General features: G+C 41.0%; 1 pseudogene; it reads right to left on the bottom strand.

The window, feature by feature from the left end:
- Nucleotides 1–8,625: 8,625 nt before the first annotated feature.
- Nucleotides 8,626–9,511, bottom strand: LOC129658378 (olfactory receptor 9A1-like; annotated as a pseudogene).
- Nucleotides 9,512–21,651: the final 12,140 nt, after the last annotated feature.

Below are 21,651 nucleotides of genomic sequence, written 5' to 3'. Positions count from 1 at the left end.
CTCTTCAGGATTGCATCAGCTACACTCAGTGTTTCACCTTCTCATATAAACACTAGTACTGATTTAGCAATATGCACAAAAGAAATTACTGGGAATTTGACTGGGATTGGGTCAGATCTAAAAGGTCAAATTCGGAAGAACTGACATCTTAATAACAGTTTTCCTAGCCATAAACATTAGCTTGCTGTGAGTGCTCACTGGCTTCCCAACCAAAATTCAATCAAGCAGCCACTGGGACTGTGTACAAGGAGTCAGCCACGAGGTGGGGACGGGTGAGGTACACTGAGTGCTGGGGTCACAGCGTAGAGGTGCAGCGCGTTGGGCGCACTGGCAAGTGAGGAATCCCCAGGTGTTTTTACCTGGCCAAAGTGCAATGAATTATGAAGCTGGAGTAAAAATACCCAACCTCAGAAAACCTACCTAACCTGAGTTCTCTCTTAGAAGAATGCAAGCAATACTGCTCCATTAAAACCTGGAAGCAAATGAAGAAGAAAAGGCCTGTGTAGCAAAAAGGTTTTGTTAGAGGTTTAAGATTTCTGAAACTTACAAAAAGGAAAAAGAAGGTGACTGTTTAAGTAAAATTTTAAGTAAGGCAATTATTAGATAAAGGAAAAACTAATGAATAATTTAGAAGAACATGTATAAGTATATTGTTATAAATACATAGCAGTAGAAAGTTAAATATGGCTGCCTCAGAAGAGCAGAACTAAGGATTAGGAAGGAAAAAGACAACAATCTGATGATTTTCTGTATAAATCATTTAGAATTTTATTTGATGCATTTTCTTTTTAATAAAAATATATAACATAAAATTTACCATTTTAACTGTACAATCCAATAGCACAAGTACTTTCATACTGTTGCACAATCACCACCACTGACCAGCTCTGGAATATTTCCCTTATCCCAAACTGGAATTCTGTGCCCATTACTTAGTTCAATTCAGTCGCTCAGTCATGTTCGACTCTTTGCGACCCCATGAATCGCAGCATGCCAGGCCTCCCGGAGTTCATTCAGACCCACGTCCATCAGGTCAGTGATGCCATCCAGCCATCTCATCCTCTGTCGTCCCCTTCTCCTCCTGCCCCCAATCCCTCCCAGCATCAGAGTCTTTTCCAATGAGTCAACTCTTTGCATGAGTGGCCAAAGTACTGGAGTTTCAGCTTTAGCATCATTCCTTCCAAAGAAATGCCAGGGCTGATCTCCATCAGAATGGATTGGTTGGATCTCCTTGCAGTCCAAGGGACTCTCAAGAGTCTTCTCCAACACCACAGTTCAAAGCATCAATTCTTCAGTGCTCAGCCTTCTTCACAGTCCAACTTTCACATCCATACATGACCACAGGAAAAACCATAGCCTTGACTAGACGAACCTTTGTTGGCAAAGTAATGTCTCTGCTTTTCAATATGCTATCTAGGTTGGTCATAACTTTCCTTCCAAGGAGTAAGTGCCTTTTAATTTCATGGCTGCAGTCACCATCTACAGTGATTTTGGAGCTCCCAAAAAATAAAGTCTGACACTGTTTCCACTGTTTCCACATCTATTTCCCATGAAGTGATGGGACTGGATGCCATGATCTTCGTTTTCTGAATGTTGAGCTTTAAGCCAACTTTTTCACTCTCCACTTTCACTTTCATCAAGAGGCTTTTGAGTTCCTCTTCACTTTCTGCCATAAGGCTGGTGTCATCTGCATATCTGAGGTTATTGATATTTCTCCCGGCAATCTTGATTCCAGCTTGTGTTTCTTCCAGTCCAGCATTTCTCATGATGTACTCTGCATATAAGTTAAATAAGCAGGGTGACAATATACAGCCTTGACGTACTCCTTTTCCTATTTGGAACCAGTCTGTTGTTCCATGTCCAGTTCTAACTGTTGCTTCCTGACCTGCATACAAATTTCTCAAGAGGCAGATCAGGTGGTCTGGTATTCCCATCTCTTTCAGAATTTTCCACAGCTTATTGTGATCCACACACTCAAAGGCTTTGACATAGTCGATAAAGCAGAAATAGATGTTTTTCTGGAACTCTCTTGCTTTTTCCATGATCCAGCAGATGTTGGCAATTTGATCTCTGGTTCCTCTGCCTTTTCTAAGACCAGCTTGAACATCAGGAAGCTCGTGGTTCACGTATTGCTGAAGCCTGGCTTGGAGAATTTTGAGCATTACTCTACTAGCATATGAGATGAGTGCAATTGTGTGGTAGTTAGAGCATTTTTTGGCATTGCCTTTCTTTGGGATTGGAACGAAAACTGACCTTTTCCAGTCCTCTGGCCACTGCTGAGTTTTCCAAATTTGCTGGCAGATTGAGTGCAGCACTTTTACAGTATCATCTTTCAGGATTTGAAATAGCTACACTGGAATTCCATCACCTCCACTAGCTTTGTTCGTAGTGATGCTTTCTAAGGCCCACTTGACTTCACATTCCAGGATGTCTGGCTCTAGGTCAGTGATCACACCATCGTGATTATCTGGGTCGTGAAGATCTTTTTTGTACAGTTCTTCTGTGTATTCTTGCCATCTCTTCTTAATATCTTCTGCTTCTGTTAGATTCATACCATCTCTGTCCTTTATCGAGCCCATCTTTGCATGAAATGTTCCCTTGGCATCTCTAATTTTCTTGAAGAGATCTCTAGTCTTTCCCATTTTGTTGTTTTCCTCTATTTCTTTGCATTGATCACTGAAGAAGGCTTTCTTATCTCTTCTTGCTATTCTTTGGAACTCTGCATTCAGATGCTTATATCTTTCCTTTTCTCCTTTGCTTTATGCTTCTCTTCTTTTTACAGCCATTTTTAAGGCCTCCTCAGACAGCCATTTTGCTTTTTTGCATTTCTTTTCCATGGGGATGCTCTTGATCCCTGTCTCCTGGACAATGTCGTGAACCTCATTCCATAGTTCATCAGGCACTCTATCTATCAGATCTAGGCCCTTAAATCTATTTCTCACTTCCACTGTATAATCATAAGGGATTTGATTTAGGTCATTCCTGAATGGTCTAGTGGTTTTCCTCACTTTCTTCAATTTAAATCTGAATTTGGCAATAAGGAGCTCATGATCTGAACCACTGTCAGCTCCTGGTCTTGTTTTTGCTGACTGTATAGAGCTTCTCCATCTTTGGCTGCAAAGAATATAATCAATCTGATTTCAGTGTTGACCATCTGGTGATGTCCATATGTAGAGTCTTCTCTTGTGTTTTTGGAAGAGGGTGTTTGTTATGACCAGTGCATTTTCCTGGAAAAATTCTATTAGTCTTTGCCCTGCTTCATTCCGTATTCCAAAGCCAAATTTGCCTGTTACTCCAGGTGTTTCTTGACTTCCTACTTTTGCATTCTAGTCCCCAATAATGAAAAGGACATCTTTTTTGGGTGTTAGTTCTAAAAGGTCTTGAAGGTCTTCATAGAACCGTTCAACTTCGGCTTCTTCTGCATTACTCGTTGGGGCATAGACTTGGATTACTGTGATATTGAATGGTTTGCCTTGGAAATGAACAGAGATCATTCTGTTGTTTTTGAGATTGCATCCAAGTACTGCATTTTGGACACTTTTGTTGACCATGATGGCCACTCCATTTCTTCTGAGGGATTCCTGCCCGGAGTAGTAGATATAATGGTCATCTGAGTTAAATTCACCCATTCCAGTCCATTTTAGTTCGCTGATTCCTAGAATGTCGACATTCACTCTTGCCATCTCTTGGTTGACCACTTCCAATTTGCCCTGATTCATAGACCTGACATTCCAGGTTCCTAAGCAATATTGCTCTTTACAGCATCGCACCTTGCTTCTACCACCAGTCACATCCACAGCTGGGTATTCTTTTTGCTTTGGCTCCATCCCTTCATTCTTTCTGGAGTTATTTCTCCACTGATCTCCAGTAGCATATTGGGCACCTACTGACCTGGGGATTTCCTCTTTCAGTATCCTATCATTTTGCCTTTTCATACTGTTCATGGGGTTCTCAAGGCAAGAATACTGAAGTGGTTTGCCATTCCCTTCTCCAGTGGACCACATTCTGTCAGATCTCTCCACCATGACCCGCCCATCTTGGGTGGCTCCACGGGCATGGCTTAGTTTCATTGAGGTAGACTAGGCTGTGGTCCTAGTGTGATTAGGTTGACTAGTTTTCTGTGAGTATGGTTTCAGTGTGTCTGCCCTCTGATGCCCTCTTGCATCACCTACCATCTTACTTGGGTTTCTCTTATTATTCCCTTCCCCATGTCCCTACTACTCATTGTTCTACTTTCAATCACTATGAATTTGGCTATTCCAGGTAACTCATTTAAGTGGAATATCATACATATTTGTCCTCTGTGTCTGGCTTGTTTCACTTAGCATATGTTTTCAAGATTCACCCATGTTGCAACATGTATCAGAATTTCATTGCTTTTTATGTCTGAATAGTATTCTGTTGTGTGCAGATTTCACATTTAGGGTGTATATTCATATGATAACTTCTGGGTTATTTCCACTTTTAACAATTGTGAACAATGTTGCTATGATTGAAAAAATGCTGCTGTTTCCTTTTATTTTGGACTCTCAAGTTATTAATAGCAAATTATATAAACTTTGGTATATAAAAGTAACTGTCCAGGTATGGCAAGTAAAAGGGAAAAAAACCCAGGTGGGGTTGGGTTGACTCCTCTCATTCAGAGTCTATTACAAGCAGTTGACCATTGCTAACTGCTGGCGATGTACCTGAGTGGGACAGATGGCATCAGGCATAGAGTGTAAAAACAATATTGGCTCTTTGGATGGGAGGAGAGGTGGCTGAAGGTAAAACAGATGAGGACTGTAATACACAAGTGTGATGTGATAAAGATAAATGCCTTCTAAGACGTTTAAAACCTACTAGACAGTTTTGTACAATATCATCATGATAGTAGACACACGATATGGAAGAAAAGCCACTGGTAGAAAGGGATGGATGACTCAGAAGCAAGCCTAATGTCACAGAGGGAAGACAACTATGCTTACATTTGAAATGAGATATAGATAACAGTTACGAAAGAGATGAAGGATAGACCCTGTAGCACCCAAGGACCTCCATGTGGGTCTATCATCATCATACATAAACTGAGAGTCCTGTATCTTGGGGCTTTAACTATTTAACTGTAGATTCATCACAGCCACAGTTAACATCCCAGCAAGGTTTGTAGTGATAGAGGAGAGTGAGAAAGTTGGCTTAAAACTCAACATTCAGAAAACGAAGATCATGGCATCCAGTCCCATCACTTCATGGCAAATAGATAGGGAAACAATGGAAACAGTGAGAGACTTTATTTGGGGGGGAGGGGGGGAATCACTACAGATGGTGACTGTAGCCATGAAATTAAAAGACGCTTGCTCCTTGGAAGGAATGCTATGACCAACCTGCTGCTGCTGCTAAGTCGCTTCAGTCGTGTCTGACTCTGTGTGACCCCATAGACGGCAGCCCACCAGGCTCCCCCATCCCTGGGATTCTCCAGGCAAGAACACTGGAGTGGGTTGCCATTTCCTTCTCCAATGCACGAAAGTGAAAAGTGAAAAGTGAAAGGGAAGTCACCCAGTCGTGTCTGACTCTTAGCGACCCCATGGACTGCAGCCCACCAGGCTCCTCCGTCCATGGGATTTTTCAGGCAAGAGTGCTGGAATGGGGTGCCATTGCCTTCTCCAATGACCAACCTAGACAGCATATTAAAAAGCAGAGACATCACTCTGCTGACAAAGGTCCATCTAGACAAAGCTATGATTTTTCCAGTAGTCATGTATGGATGTGAGAGTTCAACCATAAAGAAAGCTGAGCACCGAAGAATTGATGCTTTTGAATTGTGGTGTTGGAGAAGACTCTTGAGATTCCCTTGGACTGCAAAGAGATCCAACCAGTCCATCCTAAAGGAAATCAGTCCTGAATATTCATTGGAAGGACTGATGCTGAAGCTGAAACTCCAGTACTTTGGCCAACTGATACAAAGAACCAACACATTGGAGAAGACCGTGATGCTGGGAAAGTTTGAAGCCGGGAGGAGAAGGGGATGACAGAGGATGAGATGGTTGGACAGCATCACTGACATGATGGACATGAGTTTGAGCAAGCTCCAGGAGTTGGTGATGGACAGGGAAGCCTGGCATGCTGCAGTCCATGGGGTCGCAAAGAGTTGGACACAACTGAGCAACTGAACTGAAGCTTTGTAGTAGATATCTACAAAGTGATTCTAAGATTTATACAGAAAGAAAATGGTAATGGAATAGCCAAAAGTTTTGAAAAAGAAGCATCAATTATTTATTCATATTGCATACTATTCTATTCACCTGTGTCCATATAGTCATCTAAATCTGAGTGCATACTGATGCCTCCAACTGTAGTCCAGTACCATATGCCTTATTCCAGCCTTCTCCCCTTGCTTGTCTGTAACTTGACCCACCACAGTGAGACCTTTATCACTTCCTCAACTGCTGTACACACGTACAGCTAGTTCAGAATTATTAACTCACACCCTCTGGAGAAACAAACTTACTAGCAAGAGTACTATGATTGGCACTGTTCCTTTTTTTAACGCAGCCTTCCAGATTCCAGCTAATAACACTGTTTTTCAAAGTTACTCCCTTTTGCCTCTCCCTCTTCAGGGAGGTCAGGTCATACATTTTTAAAGTTGGTGACACAGTCTCATGTGCACAGTTCTTCGACCCCTGCTTGGCCATGCAAGAAGAGCAGAAATAAGCATCAGCAATAGTGATGTGACAGCAAGAGGGACTGAAATAGGACAGTATTAGAATAGGAATGTACAGAGTGGGAAGCTCAGAGTAGAGCTGAAAGATAGCCTGTTAAAGTTGAGGGTGGGGATGGGAGAAGAAAGAGAACACAGAAATGAATCTGGCAACCCCAGCAAGTCAAACATGAGAACAAATTAGAAAAGAAACTGGACAAGAGGGACTGGCATATGTAAGAGCGAAGAGAGATGAAATGCACAGGTCAGGATTGAACAGTGTGAGACAGGCAGGGAGAAGCAACCAGATGCCACTTCACTTCTCTTTCTCTGTCCCCTCTGTGTCCTCCCTCAACCTGGGGACACAGCATGGTGGGCTTCCCTTGTCACTTTCAGCTGCCACAACCCAGCCATTTCCCTCCCAAATTTAGGGCTGCCATGATGATGTGATGCTAGATAAGAGAATGTCTCTTTCCAAGAACTTCCCTCCACACCCTGAGAAAGCCCACTGAAAATAGACTTGTCTGCATTAACACATCCATTTGGCCATGAGGTTGGTAAAACATCAGGGTTGTGAGTGAGTTCTTCTCACAACTACCAGCTGAGACGATCTACACAGGTGTACTGTCTCTGTTGGACCTTGGGCCAGGAATCTCAGAAAAGGTTAAATCCTGAAACTGGATGTGGCATCATGCATAGAAATAATTTAAGCAGTGGTTGTTGGGTCATATGATAGTTTTATTCATTATTTTTTAAGGAATCTCCATATTGTTCTGCATAGTAGCTGTATCAATTTACACTCCCTCCAACAATCATATGACCCACCAATCCACCACTGGGCATAACACCTGAGGAAACAATCATTGAAAAAACCACATGTACCCCAATGTTCACTGAAGCACTATTTATGATAGTTAGGACATGGAAGCAACCTAGATGTCCATTGACAGATGATTGGATAAAGAAGTGTGGTACATATATGCAATGGAATATTATTCGACCATGAAAAGGAATGCATGAGTCAGTTCTAATGAGGTGGATTAACCTAGAGCCTATTATACAGTGAAGTAAGTCAGAAAGAGAAAAACAAATGTCACATATTAACACATATATATGGAATCTAGAAGGATGGCACTGATGAGCCTATTTGCAGGGCAGCAATGAAGATGCAGACATAGAGAAAAGACTTGTGGACACAGTCGGGGAAGGACAAGGAGGGGCGAAAATTGAGAGAGTAGCACTGAAATATATACATTACCATATGTGAAACAGATAAGCAGTGGGAATTTACTGCATGACACAGGGAGCTCAAACCCGGTGCTCTGTGACTATCTAGAGGTGTGGGATGCGGTGGGAGATGGGAGGGAGGTTCCAGAGGGAGGGGACACATGTACACCTATGGTTGATTCATGTTGATGTATGGCAGAAACCAACACAATATTGTAAAGCAATTATCCTCCAATTAAAAATAAATAAATTTTTCAAAAAATAATAATTAAAGCAGTGAAAAACTCAGGAAAGAATGCAATAATATAGGGGAAGGTGACCCAGAACCTATAATCAAATATATAAGTCAGCTGTCAAGAGAATGAATTACACTTTCCTTGTCTATCCCACCCAAATATAAGTGTTCTAAAAAAAATCACATATATTTTGTATATTTATACTTGTAAAACTTATTTTGTGAAATTCATTTCAACCACAGTAATGTGTATAAATGTATAAATCCATTTAAAATGTTAAAGTGACTCCTACGTAGGAACCATCCAGCTATAAAGTTGAGCACTGTCAGTGCCTTAAAATTCCCTCATAGGTCACAAACTGTTTGATGATGAAAAGGATCTGGTTTCTGATTTCAATCAGTGCTTCTAGGTTACTCAGGCCTGTGATGATGAGTACATGATGGTCCTTAGGACAGAGATAATCCTTGAGGAGATGACAGTATCGTTTCATGGTGTCTCAGAAGACCTCAATGAATCTGTCAAAGAGGTCACCACTAAAACCATCAGTGATGCTACCCTGTTGTACTCAGCGGCCTGTGTTTGCTTGGGTTTCACAAAGAGGAACAAGCAGCTGCCACAGCGGATGACAACAAAAGGTGAAGTGGGAGGCACATGTAGAGAAGGCTTTCTGCCGCCCAGAAACAGAGGGGATCTTGAGGATGGAGACAATGTAGGTGTAGGAGATAATTGTGGGGATAAAAGCACCAATAATGAAAACAGCCATTAAAAAAGAATAAACTGCATGAATTGGCTGTCATCACACCACAAATTGAGCAGTTGCCCTTGGTCACAGTAAAAATGGTCTAGCACATTTGATTTGCAGAAAGTAAGATGAAACGTGGCAAAGACTGGCCAGATTTGAAACAGGAACCCAAACACCCAGGATACAATTACCACCCAGAGACAGGTGTATCAGTATCTGTATTCATAATGATATTGTACCACAGAGGGTTACAGATGCCACACAGCAGTCCGTAGCCATTGCTCCCATTAATATGAACTCTGACGTTCCCAAAGACAGGTACATATACAGTTGTGCACAACAGGCAGTCAAAGATATTGCCTGCATCCCAAGAAGGAGCAGACCCCAGAGCATCAAGGAGACAGCTGTAGATGTGGTCAGCATCTCTAAGACAGAGGTGATCCAGGAAGTAATACATGGGGGTCTGCAGACATTTATCAATATAGACCCTCAAGACGATGACCAGGTTTCCCATCACTGTCACTGAGTAGAAGAGGATGAAGGTAGCAAATAACATATGGTGTAACTGTGTAATTCTTGGGAGCTGGGGAAGTCTAAGAGATAAAATTAAGTAGCACTGGTATAATTCCCCACCAGTTAGTTTTGAGTGCTTGTTCCTTCTGAAATCTAGACAGCAAAAGAGAGAGAACACTGTGACTGATCTCAGAAAAGCAGAAACACTTCCAAGTAGAGAAAATATTCCCCCCTGGTTGATAAGCTCTACAACATGACTAGGAAGGGTTCATGCCCTACTGTTCTTCTACATGGTCAGTAGTAATTATTTCTAAGAATATACATGATGTATGAAGAACAATGAACCTGGCCAAGAAGATGAGCCCAGTCGCCCACACTGTACCATAGGCAAGGCTCCTCTGCCCAGCCTGCATGACTGCATCTGTCCATCCACAGGGCACCATGACTTTCCCTTTGCTCTCAACAGCCCCCCAGGCCACCCCCTAATAGTGCAGTCCTTTTTACCATGCTCTCCCTTCCATCTGGGATGGAACTACCTGCTCCACCAAATGCATTGTGTCCTATGAGCCTGCTCCAGTACCACACCCTGTAGAAAAGTACCCCCACAGCCACCTCAATTCTACCCAGAGCTGGTTATCTGTTGGTTTTTCTTGAAATAGGGTCCATTGGCACTACATTCATTTTAAAGCTTTTTCTTTATGTCTTTCGTCTTTGGTGTCACTGGTGGGCATAGGAGTGGGGATCAATTTGAGGATTTTCTGTAAGATAGTGAGGGCAAGGACAGAGTCTCGCTTAATCTATGGGCCAACTAGTTGCCTAGCTGAATTGCCACTTTCTTCCACTCTGTTCTTGGGAGTGAATATCAGCTTCGCTTTTCTCTTCAGTGAACGTGTTTTCTCATAGAAGGCAGACTGGCCAGCACTGGCGTTAGTCAGTCAGGAGTCTCTCTCTCCCATGCTCTAAGACCAATAATCACCAGATTCACAGAAGGAGGGTCCAGAGGAGGGCACGTGTGGACTTACATCCTTGGCTTCCACCTGTCCTGCATCTTCCTTGTGCTGGAACGGGGAGACAAGAGGCTAATCCCCTGTCTTCAAAACCTGAGATCCAGCAGGGAGTCAAGGCTGCCAAATGTGAACTCTGGGTCCAGCCCAGGCTATACATATAAGTGGTCTTGGACTTGATCTAACAGAAAGTTCAGAAAGTCTCCCCAGAGACATTCTTCCTTCTACAATCACTTTTTTCCTCCAAAATCTTATAAAAGAGTAAAGACTGAGCTGTCAGTAACATGAAATGGACCCAAAGATCTGAGCCCCTTAGGATTTCAGGGCTCCTCCCTCATTTCCTTCAGGCCTTTGCTCAAGTGCCAAAGCTCAGGGAGCCTTTCTTCATCATCCTAAGAGAACACATATCATCCTTTACTTTCTACCACCTCACAAGGATCTGTTTATCTCCTTAGTTCCTATCACCTAAAATGATGTTTACTTTTGGCTTATTTCCTGTCTCCTGTTTTATAATGTAAGCAACATGAAAGCAGAAATTTTGTCATGCTTACTTATGGTTTCTGATACTCAGTGAATACTTTTGAATGAACAAGCCAATGAATCAATCAATTAAGGAAAGAATCTATGAACAAAGCATATCTAGTCCTGGCTTTGGCCAATTTTGAAGCAAACCTGCCGTGCTGTCTTCACTGAAAAACTGCCCTGTCAACATGCAGCCCTCTCTCTGGAAATCTCTTATAAAAGGCAATTGGGTAACAAGGGTAGATTTGTTGGGAGAACCTAATTGTCTGCCTTCCACAATTTCTGTTTTGTTGTTGTTCAGTCACTAAGTCATGTCTGACTCTTTGCAACCCCATGGACTGCAGCATGCCAGGCTTTTCCTGTCCTTCATCTTCGCCTGGAGCTTGCTCAAACTCATGTCCATTGAGTCAAGGATGCCATCCAACCATCACATCCTCTGCCACCCTCTTCTCCTCCTGCTTTCAATCTTTCCCAGCATCGGGGTCTTTTCCAATGAGTCGGCTACTCACATCAGGTGGCTAAAGTAGTGGAGCTTCAGCTTTTCTGTTTAGCTGAGACTAAATGAACACAAAGACAAGAGGAGGCTCCTAACCACAGTAAGGAGCTGTGCCTGTGTCCAGCATCACGTCAAGGAAGAGCTAACTCAGCCCTCTGCAATGCAGGGGAATTTGGAGATGAGTCCTTCCACACTGCTGCTGCCCTGGCCCACTCTTCAGGCTTGACATGTCCTCTATCTAGACACCAGCCAGGACCACAACTTCCCATCCTGATCCTCTCATACTCTTTCCTTCACAGAGAGGAACCCCTAAAAGAGAACGGGGTCCGTCTAGTCAAGGCTATGGTTTTTCCAGTGGACATGTATGGATGTGAGAGTTGGACTATAAAGAAAGCTGAGTGCCAAAGAATTGATGCTTTTGAACTGTGGAGTTGAAGAAGACTCTTGAGAGTCCCTTGGACTGAAAGGAGATCCAACCAGTCCATCCTAAAGGAGATCAGTCCTGGGTGTTCATTGGAGGGGCTGATGTTGAAGCTACAGCTCCAATACTTTGGCCACCTGATGCAAAGAGCTGACTCATTTGAAAAGACCCTGATGCTGGGAAAGACTGAGGGCAGGAGAAGGGGACGACAGAGGAGGAGATGGTTGGATGGCATCACCAACACAATGGACATGGGTTTGGGTGGACTCCGGGAGTTGGTGATGGACAGGGAGGCCTGGCGTGCTGTGATGGACAGGGGTCGTAAAGAGTCATACATGACTGAGCGACTGAACTGAACTGAACCGAATACAAAACTATATTAATCAAAACAGCATGGTGCAGGCATAAGAAAGACGCGTGACAAACAGAATAGAATTGAGAATTCAGAAATAAACCCATATGGCCAACTGATTTTCAACAAGGGTGACAAAAATAATGTGGAAGGAATAATTTCTATAGCAAGTGGTCCTGGGACAACTGGATTTCCACATGTAACAGAATCAAGTTGGACCTCTACTTCATGCCATTTATAAAAATTAACTCAAAATGGATCTATGACCTAAATATAAAAGGTAAACCATAAAAATCTCAGAATAAAACATAGAGGTAAATCTTTATGATCTTGAATTTGTCAATGGCTTCTTAGATATCAAAAGCATGGGAAACAAACAAAAAAATAGATGCATCAAATTCATCATTTGAAGAATTCATTTTGATGAATATTAGAATTTACTAAAATTGAAAATGTTTTTTCATCAAAGGAGAGAATCAAGAAAATGAAAAGACAACTTACATAATAGGATAAAGTATTTGCAAATCATATATATATGAGTTTACTATCCAGAATATAGAAATAATTCCTACAACTCAACAACAAAAACAAATCAATGCCCCCAAAATGTGCAATGGTTTGAATAATCATTTCCTCAAAGAAGATACATAAATCAATAATAGGGACAACAAAAATGTTCAACATCACTAGTCATTAGGAAAATGTAAATCAAAACCACAGTGAGAAACCATTTCACACCTTCTACAATTAAAACAAAGGGAAAACAATAAGGACATGGAGAAATTGGAATCTTCATACAATGCTGATGGGAATGTAAGTGGTCCAGCTGCTGTGGAAAACAATCTAGCAGTTCCTTAAAAAGTTAAACATAGGATTACCATATAACCCAGAAATTCCACTTGTAGGCATATACCCCAAAGAATTGAAAACAGGGACACAAACGGACATTTGTATGACAGTGCTCATTGGAGCATTATTCATAATAACCAAAAGGTGGGAACAAATTCAAGTGGCCCTCAGCAGATGAATGGATAAATAAAATGTAACATACACATAAAATAGAATTTTATTTGGCCATATAAAGGAGTTCTGATAACATGGATGTACTTGAAAACATTATGTTAAGTTAAATCAATCAAAAAAAATGACCAATACTGTATAATAACAATAATAGGCAAATTCTGAAACAGATTAGAGGTTAAAGGAGGTTAGAGACAAGTTAGAGGCTGGAATAGGTTAGAGGTTCTCAGGAGCTTCAGGCAGAGGAGAATAGAGAATTCTTGCTTAATGAGTAGTTTCTGTTTGGTGTGATGAAACAGTTTGGAAATATTGACAATGACTGCACAACATTGTGAAAATAATTAATGTAATTAACTGTACTGGTTTTACAGTTGTGTGTGTTTGGTCGTTTCAGTCATGTCCGACTCTTTGAGACCCTATGAACTGTAGCCCTCCAGGCTCCTCTGTCCATGGAATTCTCCAGGCAAGAAGACTGGAGTGGGTTGCCGTCCCCTCCTTCAGGGGATTTTCCCAACCCAGGGATCGCACCTGCATCTCTTATGTCTCCTGCATTAGCAGGTGGGTTCTTTACCACTGGTGCCACCCAAGAAGTCCCAGTTTTACACTTTAAATTATTTAAATAGTAAATGGTATGCTATATTTATTTACCACAGTAAGAAAAAAAGACCTTGACATGAGGAGTATTTTTTTTTTTGCATATTCTCTTTTCATTTTCTTTTTTTTTTTATTATATATGACATGAGTATTTAAGAAAGATGGGGAAAAATGGCAAATAGGCTTCTGTCAAAAATGTTCTCTTCATCTTGAAGTCTTCATGAGACCCTATTCCCCAGATGATCTTGGCACTACCCATCCCCCAATATCCTTTGGCCATTGTAATGGGAACCTAAGTAAGAGAGAAATAGAGAATCTGCCACCCATCCAACCTCATGGTCATTCAAGCCTATCCAATATGCATGCATTCCAACTGGCTTTTCAGCCATATGCTTCCCTTCAAATCTATGGGGTCACCTCCCTGAGCTGGTTGCAGTGAGAGGTAAAGGGTAAAGTGGCAAAATGCAGAGGTGGAGAGTTATAAAAGTGATAAATATGTTTAGCTTTGCTTTGGGATAAATATCTACTGATATATTAAAAACTAAAGAAGCTCTTGTTGAAAATTAAAACTGTATAAAAAGATAGTTAAAAATTAAATGTCTCTCTAAAGATGTCCCATCTATATAACCATGTGCTTTTTTAAGTAGTATTCCATCACACATACTGTCCTGAAACTTGTTTTTTTCCATGTAATACATTGTAGTACATCTAAGTCTACTGTGAAAGTCTACTCTACTGTGAAAGTCACTCAGTCAGGTCCAAGTCTTTGAGACCCCATGGACTATACAGTCAATGGAATTCTCCAGGCCAGAATACTGGAGTGGATAGTCATTTCCTTCTCCAGGGGATCTTCCCTACCCTGGGATCAAATCCACATCTCCTGTTTGCCAGGCAGATTCTTTACCACTGAACCACCTGGCAAGCCCCATACTTTTTAAAATATATAACTGTAAATAATAATGTAAAATTTTTCTATCTTTTATCAGATTGCCTTCCCCTGAATTTTACCAATTTATAATCTCTAAGAGATTATATTGGGTCTGTCTACAAAGCCTCCAGGCAAGATTCCATTTCACTCTTAACTCTGTGCAGATCATAGAAATCAATAATTGGATAGAATCTTGGAAAGAAGGACATATCCCAGAGGTCCTTGGCCCATGGGAACAATGCTGACAGCCACCCAGGGAGCCTCTGTGCTATTATCTGCCTGTTAGCCTTAGAGCAGCAGTGTTGGGTCATGTGATGACAGATGTGGAAATGTGAAAGGAAGGTTGCTGGCAAATAAAGATATCCAAAGATCATAGACGCGAAACCTTTCAGAACTCCTTTTTCAGAACCAAATTCCTTATATCAGTCCTACATCCTAGATTCCTTAAATTAGACTAAATTCAAGGCCATATTGTTATGGGAAGCACATTGATTGAAACCGCCCACCCTGGCCAGGCACCATAGTAACCATTTGCATGAGTTGTTTTATGACAGGAGATCCTAATAAGGAATACGGAACTAATAAGCCACCACCAACCGGAAGAGTTCGGCAAAGGTCTAAAGGAGACACTGTGTGTCCATCCACTTCCAGGAATCCCTCTTGCTAGCATCCATCTTAGCTGAGTGATGCGTGCACCACCAGGAAAGACTGAATTAGAATGATTGGCCAAAGACCACCCAGAAACTAATCCCATCACCATAAAACCCGAGACTGCAAGCCACGCAGCAGAGCAGTTCTCCTGGGTTCCCTTACCCTACTGCTCTCCACCCGGGTGCCCTTTCCCAATAAAATCTCTTGCTTTGTCAGACAATTGACACTCGGACAATTCATTTCCGAGTGTTAGAAAAGAGCCCAGTTTCAGGCCCTGGAAGGGGTCCGCGTTCCTGCAACAATATCAGATCATCAGTAAAAAGAGCCTACTGTTCTGAATTCCATAACTGATTCTTTCATGACTTAGTAAGTTCATGGCTCCTTGTTTCCCTCCAAATTACAGAAAGGAGACTATCTAGGATGAAAAGGAAAAACTATCATGGGCCAGGGAAAACTAAGATCCCTGAAACTGGTAAGCACTATCTTCTATAATCATTCAGGAGGTGAAAATTAAACAGAAACTCTTCAAACAGTTACATCAGTTCTCAACTTCCTCCACTTCATTCTGCAAGAAGCAAATTCAAGATCTTTTTTGTTTAAATGTGGTAAAGTATACATGACATGAATCTACCATCTTAACCACTTTTAAGTGCACAGTTCAGTACTGTTAAGCACTTTTGCACTGTTGTGCAATCAATCTCCAAAACTCTTTTCATCTTGCAGAACTGAAACTCTGCACCTATGAGACCACCCTCTCACTCCAGCCCCTGGCAACCACCATTTTTCTTCTTTCTCTATGAATCTGATGACTCTCATATAAGTGGAATCATACTGCATTTGTCTTTCTTTGACTGACTTCAATTTAGTATAATGTCTTTAAGTTTCATCCATGTTGTAGCATATGTCAAAAATCTTTCGTTTTAAAGGCTGAATAATATTCCATTGTATATCTAAACCACATTTGGCCATTCATCTGTCAGTGGGCACTTGGGTTGTTTCTACCTTCTGGCTATTGTGAAAATGTTGCTATGAGTACGGGAGTACAAATATCTCTCTGTTCTCAATTCTTCTAAGTATATACCCATAAGTGGAATTGCTGGATTATATGATAATTCTATTTTTAATTTCTTGAGGAACCACCACACGGTTTTCTATAGGCTATACCGTTATAGTCTTTGCGGTGGCTCAGACGGTAAAGCGTCTGCCTGCAATGTGGGAGACTCAGGTTCAATCCCTGGGTTGGGAAGATCCCCTGGTGAAGGACATGGCAACCCATTCAAGTACTCTTGCCTGGAAAAGCTCATGGATGGAGGAGCCTGGCAGGCTACAGTCCGTGGGGTCGCAAAGAGTCGGACACGACTGAGTGACTTCACTTACTCATACATACCATTTTACATTCCCATCAATACGGCACAAGTCAGGCTCTATCCATCATTTTCATTTGTGATGATTCAGGACACAGCACAGCAGATGCTCAGTGCTTTTTTTCCTTCAATAAATTGCACATTCCTAAAAAATAATTTTTTTAAAAAAAAGAACTGATGAAAAATCTGAATAAGTAAAAATTGAATCCAGACACAAAACAGATTCTCTGCAAATTCTTTCCTGCCATCTTTTTTCAGCCCTTTGCTTAAATAGGCTATTTTCTTAAATATTTATTTCCCAAATGAAATCTTCAAAATCAACTGAAGCATTTTAAAGTGAATAAAATATCATGTATTATTGCCATCAAAAAAAAAAATAGTGTACAATGGTTTCAGTTTCTCCACGTCCTTGTCAACACTTATTTCCTCTTTGGGTTTTTTATTGTATTTGGGGGTGGGGGTGGGAGTTGATTTTTTTTTTTAATTATAGCCATCCCAGTGGGTGTGAGGTGGTCAGTAATATTTTTGAAAGCCATATTGCAACATTTTACTCCCCTGCTTAAAACTCTTCCAACATGTTTCAATGCTCTGAGGGCAACTCTCCAACACCTAGAAACCCTTCAGTGTTATATAGTAATATGGCCCCAGTCCACTTCTTCCCCATCTCATACTCCCACTTCTTTTGTTTTCTCCCCTCAAGGTACCCTGATATTCTCTTGGCTCACTGACCAAGTTTTGCTTCCTCCTCCTGTCTCACAGCCTTTGAACATTCTATTTCCTTTATCTTAGATGTTTTTCCCCTTCCCATCCAGATTTCATAATTAACTTTTACACCCTGCAGACTCTACTCAAAGGTAACTTAGGAAGGCCTTCTGTGACCCATTTTGTAAATGATGACTGTTGGGCCTTCCCTCTGTATCAGAGGGAGAAATCAGGAAAGAGATCATTCTATTTTTTCTCCCTGCTATATTCACAGTCCCTGTCATGTATTAAGGGAGTGATAATATATTTTTGCTTTTCTTTAACTGTAAGTGAAGTTAGGGCTTCCCTTGTGGCTCAGTGGTGAAGAATCCGCCTGCCAATGCAGAAGAATAGAGTTCAATCCCTGGGTTGGGAAGATCCCCTGGAGAGGGAAATGGCAATCCACTCCAGTATTCTTGCCTGGGAAACTGCATGGACAGAGGAGCCTGGTGGGCTATGGTCCATGGGGTCACAAATAGTCAGACATAACCTAGCAAATAAACAACAACAAAGTGAAGTTAAGCATATTTTCAGTTTTTAAAGCCATGTGCATATGTTTCTCTGAAAACTGCCTCTTCACATACTTGCTATTTTCCTATTGGTCTAGTGGATTTTCTCTTATGAGTTTTAATAAGTTTTTGTATACAATAAAATAACTATCCTCTTTTATTCTAATATATATTTGAAATATCTTTCTTAGCTTCCTGTTTGCCTTCTAATTTTGATTATGCTTTGGTATGAATTTTTTTTAATTACACAGTATTATTTTTCAATCTTTTCTTTCAAGTTTTGTGTTTTGTTTACAAAGTCCCACTCCAAGATTATATTCTTTTGTTTCTGTTAAATGTTTTCTCTCGTACTATTTTTTATACTATGTGATCTTTACTGCTTTCTTTTTTATCTTTCAGTTTTTGTTCAATAAACTTTGCTATTTGTACAAACAGAGAGAGCTTTACATTTGTTTTAAACTGTCTGGTGACTATCCTTTAGTAGTTCAGTGCAAAAATGTATGACTTCTGTCCAGTATACATATATTCAATCTACTTTAATTCTTGCCCAAATGAGTTATTCATTACTATCATAATAAATTGTAAGAATACTATTGCCGGGGTCCAGCCCCAGCTGGATCCAGGGATTCCGTCCTCAGGAGGACGGCGTCAGTGACTGAGAGAAATAGAGAAAGAGATAAAGAATTTTGCAGTTAAGAAAATAGAGGAGAGAAAAGAGGCTGATATTCCTTGGTTTACACAGAAAGCCAATAAAGCCCCAGCACGGGACCTCCTCTGTTCACGTAGGCCGCAGGCGCCCTCCCGAATCACTGAAGGTGCCCCACCTTAGGCACCTTCTCGAGTGGGTCTTAGAAGCCCAGGCAGGAAAGTGAATGCAGAGGGCCCCTGCGCTCCAGGGAATCAGCCTGAAAAGAAAAAGGAAAGAGAAAGAATGACATGGGGAGACCAAGCTTGATGAGCATGGCCCACACTTTATTTTCCCCAAGTAGTTTTTATACCTTAAGTTGTACATAGAGGATAAGGTGGTGGGGGTGGGGGTGGGGGGTAGAGTCATGCAAGGTCAGCAGTCCTTGATCCTTATCGAAGCCAGGCTTTCTTTCTGTAAATTTATCATAATCAAAAGCTTTAGGTGATTTACATCATCTGGCCAGGAGGCCTGTTAACATTTTATGACCCTTTCTTCAGAAAATTTATTTTTCTCTAAAGGTGATTATTCTAAAGTCAGGCGCCACCCTCTGAAAGCTTTAGATAAAGTTGCATTCCTATAGGGCAAAAGTGTGGTGGGCTATAACAAGAAAAGAATTAACTCAAGGGTCCAAGGTTACAAACATTAAAGCTACTACTTACATTTCTATATACCAACTATATTAATCAATACATTCCCAGGGACACAATAGGTAAGGGATATGGAAACTTGGCAGCAAGCATTAGCTCAACAAATAAATCTACTTTCTATTCTAACAATTTTAACTCTCTGAGAAGTTCTGCATTGTTAGAATATCTTAAGCTTCCCGTGCCTCTCGTGGTTGGGAGGCTGTGAACAATCACATGTGTAGCTGCAGGAGTCTGAACAAACCTGTCAGGCAAGCTAGAAAATCATCAGAGGGGTTTGAATTGAAACACTCCTATTAAGCCCAGGAGAATTATTAACTAGAGCTCTAAGTTGATTTTCTTCAGAGAAAGGTGGTTGGGGATAGCCCTCCATTAATGTCAGAAGAGTTGGTGAAAGTCGTGAAATAGTAAAACAGACAGATTTTGGTTTTGGGGTAGATGCTCGGGCAGGTCCACAGGGCCTCTTGAGTTCTGATTCGCCTTTGCATGTCAGATCCTCTCCACATGACCTTAGTCATGGGTGGGAACTCCTGTGCTGGCTCCTAAAGGAGTACTTTAATTTTGGCCAGTAAGTAATAAAGAGAGAAAATCTTTGAAGTTCAAGGTAGCAAACATTTAATATTAGTGAATATGAGGTCAAGTAACTTAACTCAAGATAACATGTAATTTACTAGCAAAACAAATTTACTGACCAGAGTCTCCTGATTCCTAGATTAGTATTCATTATTAGCATAAATTCTGTTTTGTGGAGGATATCCTATGAATGGGCTTCCTTTGTGGCTCAGCTGGTAAAGAATCCGCCTGCAATGTGGGAGACCTGGGTTCAATCCCTGGGTTGGGAAGATCCCCTGGAGAAGGGAAAGGCTACCCACTCCAGTTTTTGGACCTGGAGAATTCCATGGACTGTATAATCCATGGGGTTGCAAAGAGTTGGACACAACTGAATGACTTTTATCCTATGAATAATGAATTGTCCTACATGATCTTTTAGAACCTACAAAATCTGATATTATAAAATTCAAAGATATCCTTATAGAAATTGCTTCATTTTAACACATAATAGATGTCAAGTGAATTTTATTCATCACTCTTATTCTAGTTCAGTTCAGTCGCTCTGTCATGTCCAACTCTTTGAGACCCCATGGACTGCAGCATGCCAGGCCTCCCTGTCCATCACCAACTCACGGAGCCTACCAACATCACAGAGTCGGTGATGGCATCCAACCATCTCATCTTCTGTCGTCCCCTTCTCCTCTCACCTTCCATCTTTCCCAGCATCAGGGTCTTTTCAAATGAATCAGTTCTTCACATCAGGTGGCCAAAGTATTGGAGTTTCAGTTTCAGCATCAGTCCTTCCAATGAATATTCAGGACTGATTCCCTTTAGGATGGACTGATTGGATCTCCTTGCAGTCCAAGGGACTTTAAAAGAGTCTTCTCCAACACCACAGTTCAAAAGTATCAATTCTTCAGCACTCAGCTTTCTTTATAGTCCAACTCTTACATCCGTACGTGACTACTGGAAAAACCATTGACTGTATAGTCCATGGGATTGCAAATGCAGATCTGGGTTTGATTCCTGGGTTGGAAAGGTCCCCTGGAGAAGGGAAAGGCTACCCACTCCAGTATTTTGGCCTGGAGAATTCCATAATTAGTCACCCCTTGTTCTAGAGTAAACCCCAAATAGGAGAGCTAAATGTAAGACTTGAAAACCAAAACAGAAAGAAAATTTTCTGTTATAATTTTCAAGTATAGAAAGATTTTCTCACTGTGATACAATATCCAGGCATAAAAGAAATGATAGATACATTTCACTCCATAATTTTTTTTTTAAGTTTTTAACATTTGCCTGCCAAAACGACCTTAATCAAAGTCAAACACAGAAGACAAATTTGGAGAAAATATTGATGAATTTTACCACAGATAAAAAACTAGTCTCCTGAATGTATATATTAAAAGCTTTTAAAGTCAAGAAAATAGATGAAAAGACCCAAAATTCAAAAGTAAAAATATAGAAATAAACAGAGAAAGATACACAAATGGCCCCTTACAAACAAGATGTTCAACTCCCTTCACTGTAAGAGAAATTCACATTAAAATTACAATGAGATACCATTTCTAATCTATAGGACTGGCAAAAATGATTTGTTGGGAAGACTAAGGTAGAACAGAAAAAAAAAAAAAAAAAACCTGCTTTCTCTGATGATCAACTCCTTTGAGAGATGCTCACAGAAGGAGAGGGTAGAGTAACAGTATTTTCATCTACTATGTCGTGGTGAGCTTTAAGACTCATTCTTCTCTATACTAGGAGATTGATATTTGGG

This window comes from Bubalus kerabau, chromosome 8 (genome assembly GCF_029407905.1).
Source record: "Bubalus kerabau isolate K-KA32 ecotype Philippines breed swamp buffalo chromosome 8, PCC_UOA_SB_1v2, whole genome shotgun sequence".
NCBI lineage: Eukaryota > Metazoa > Chordata > Mammalia > Artiodactyla > Bovidae > Bubalus > Bubalus kerabau.
This window is presented reverse-complemented; position numbering and strand designations above follow the sequence as displayed.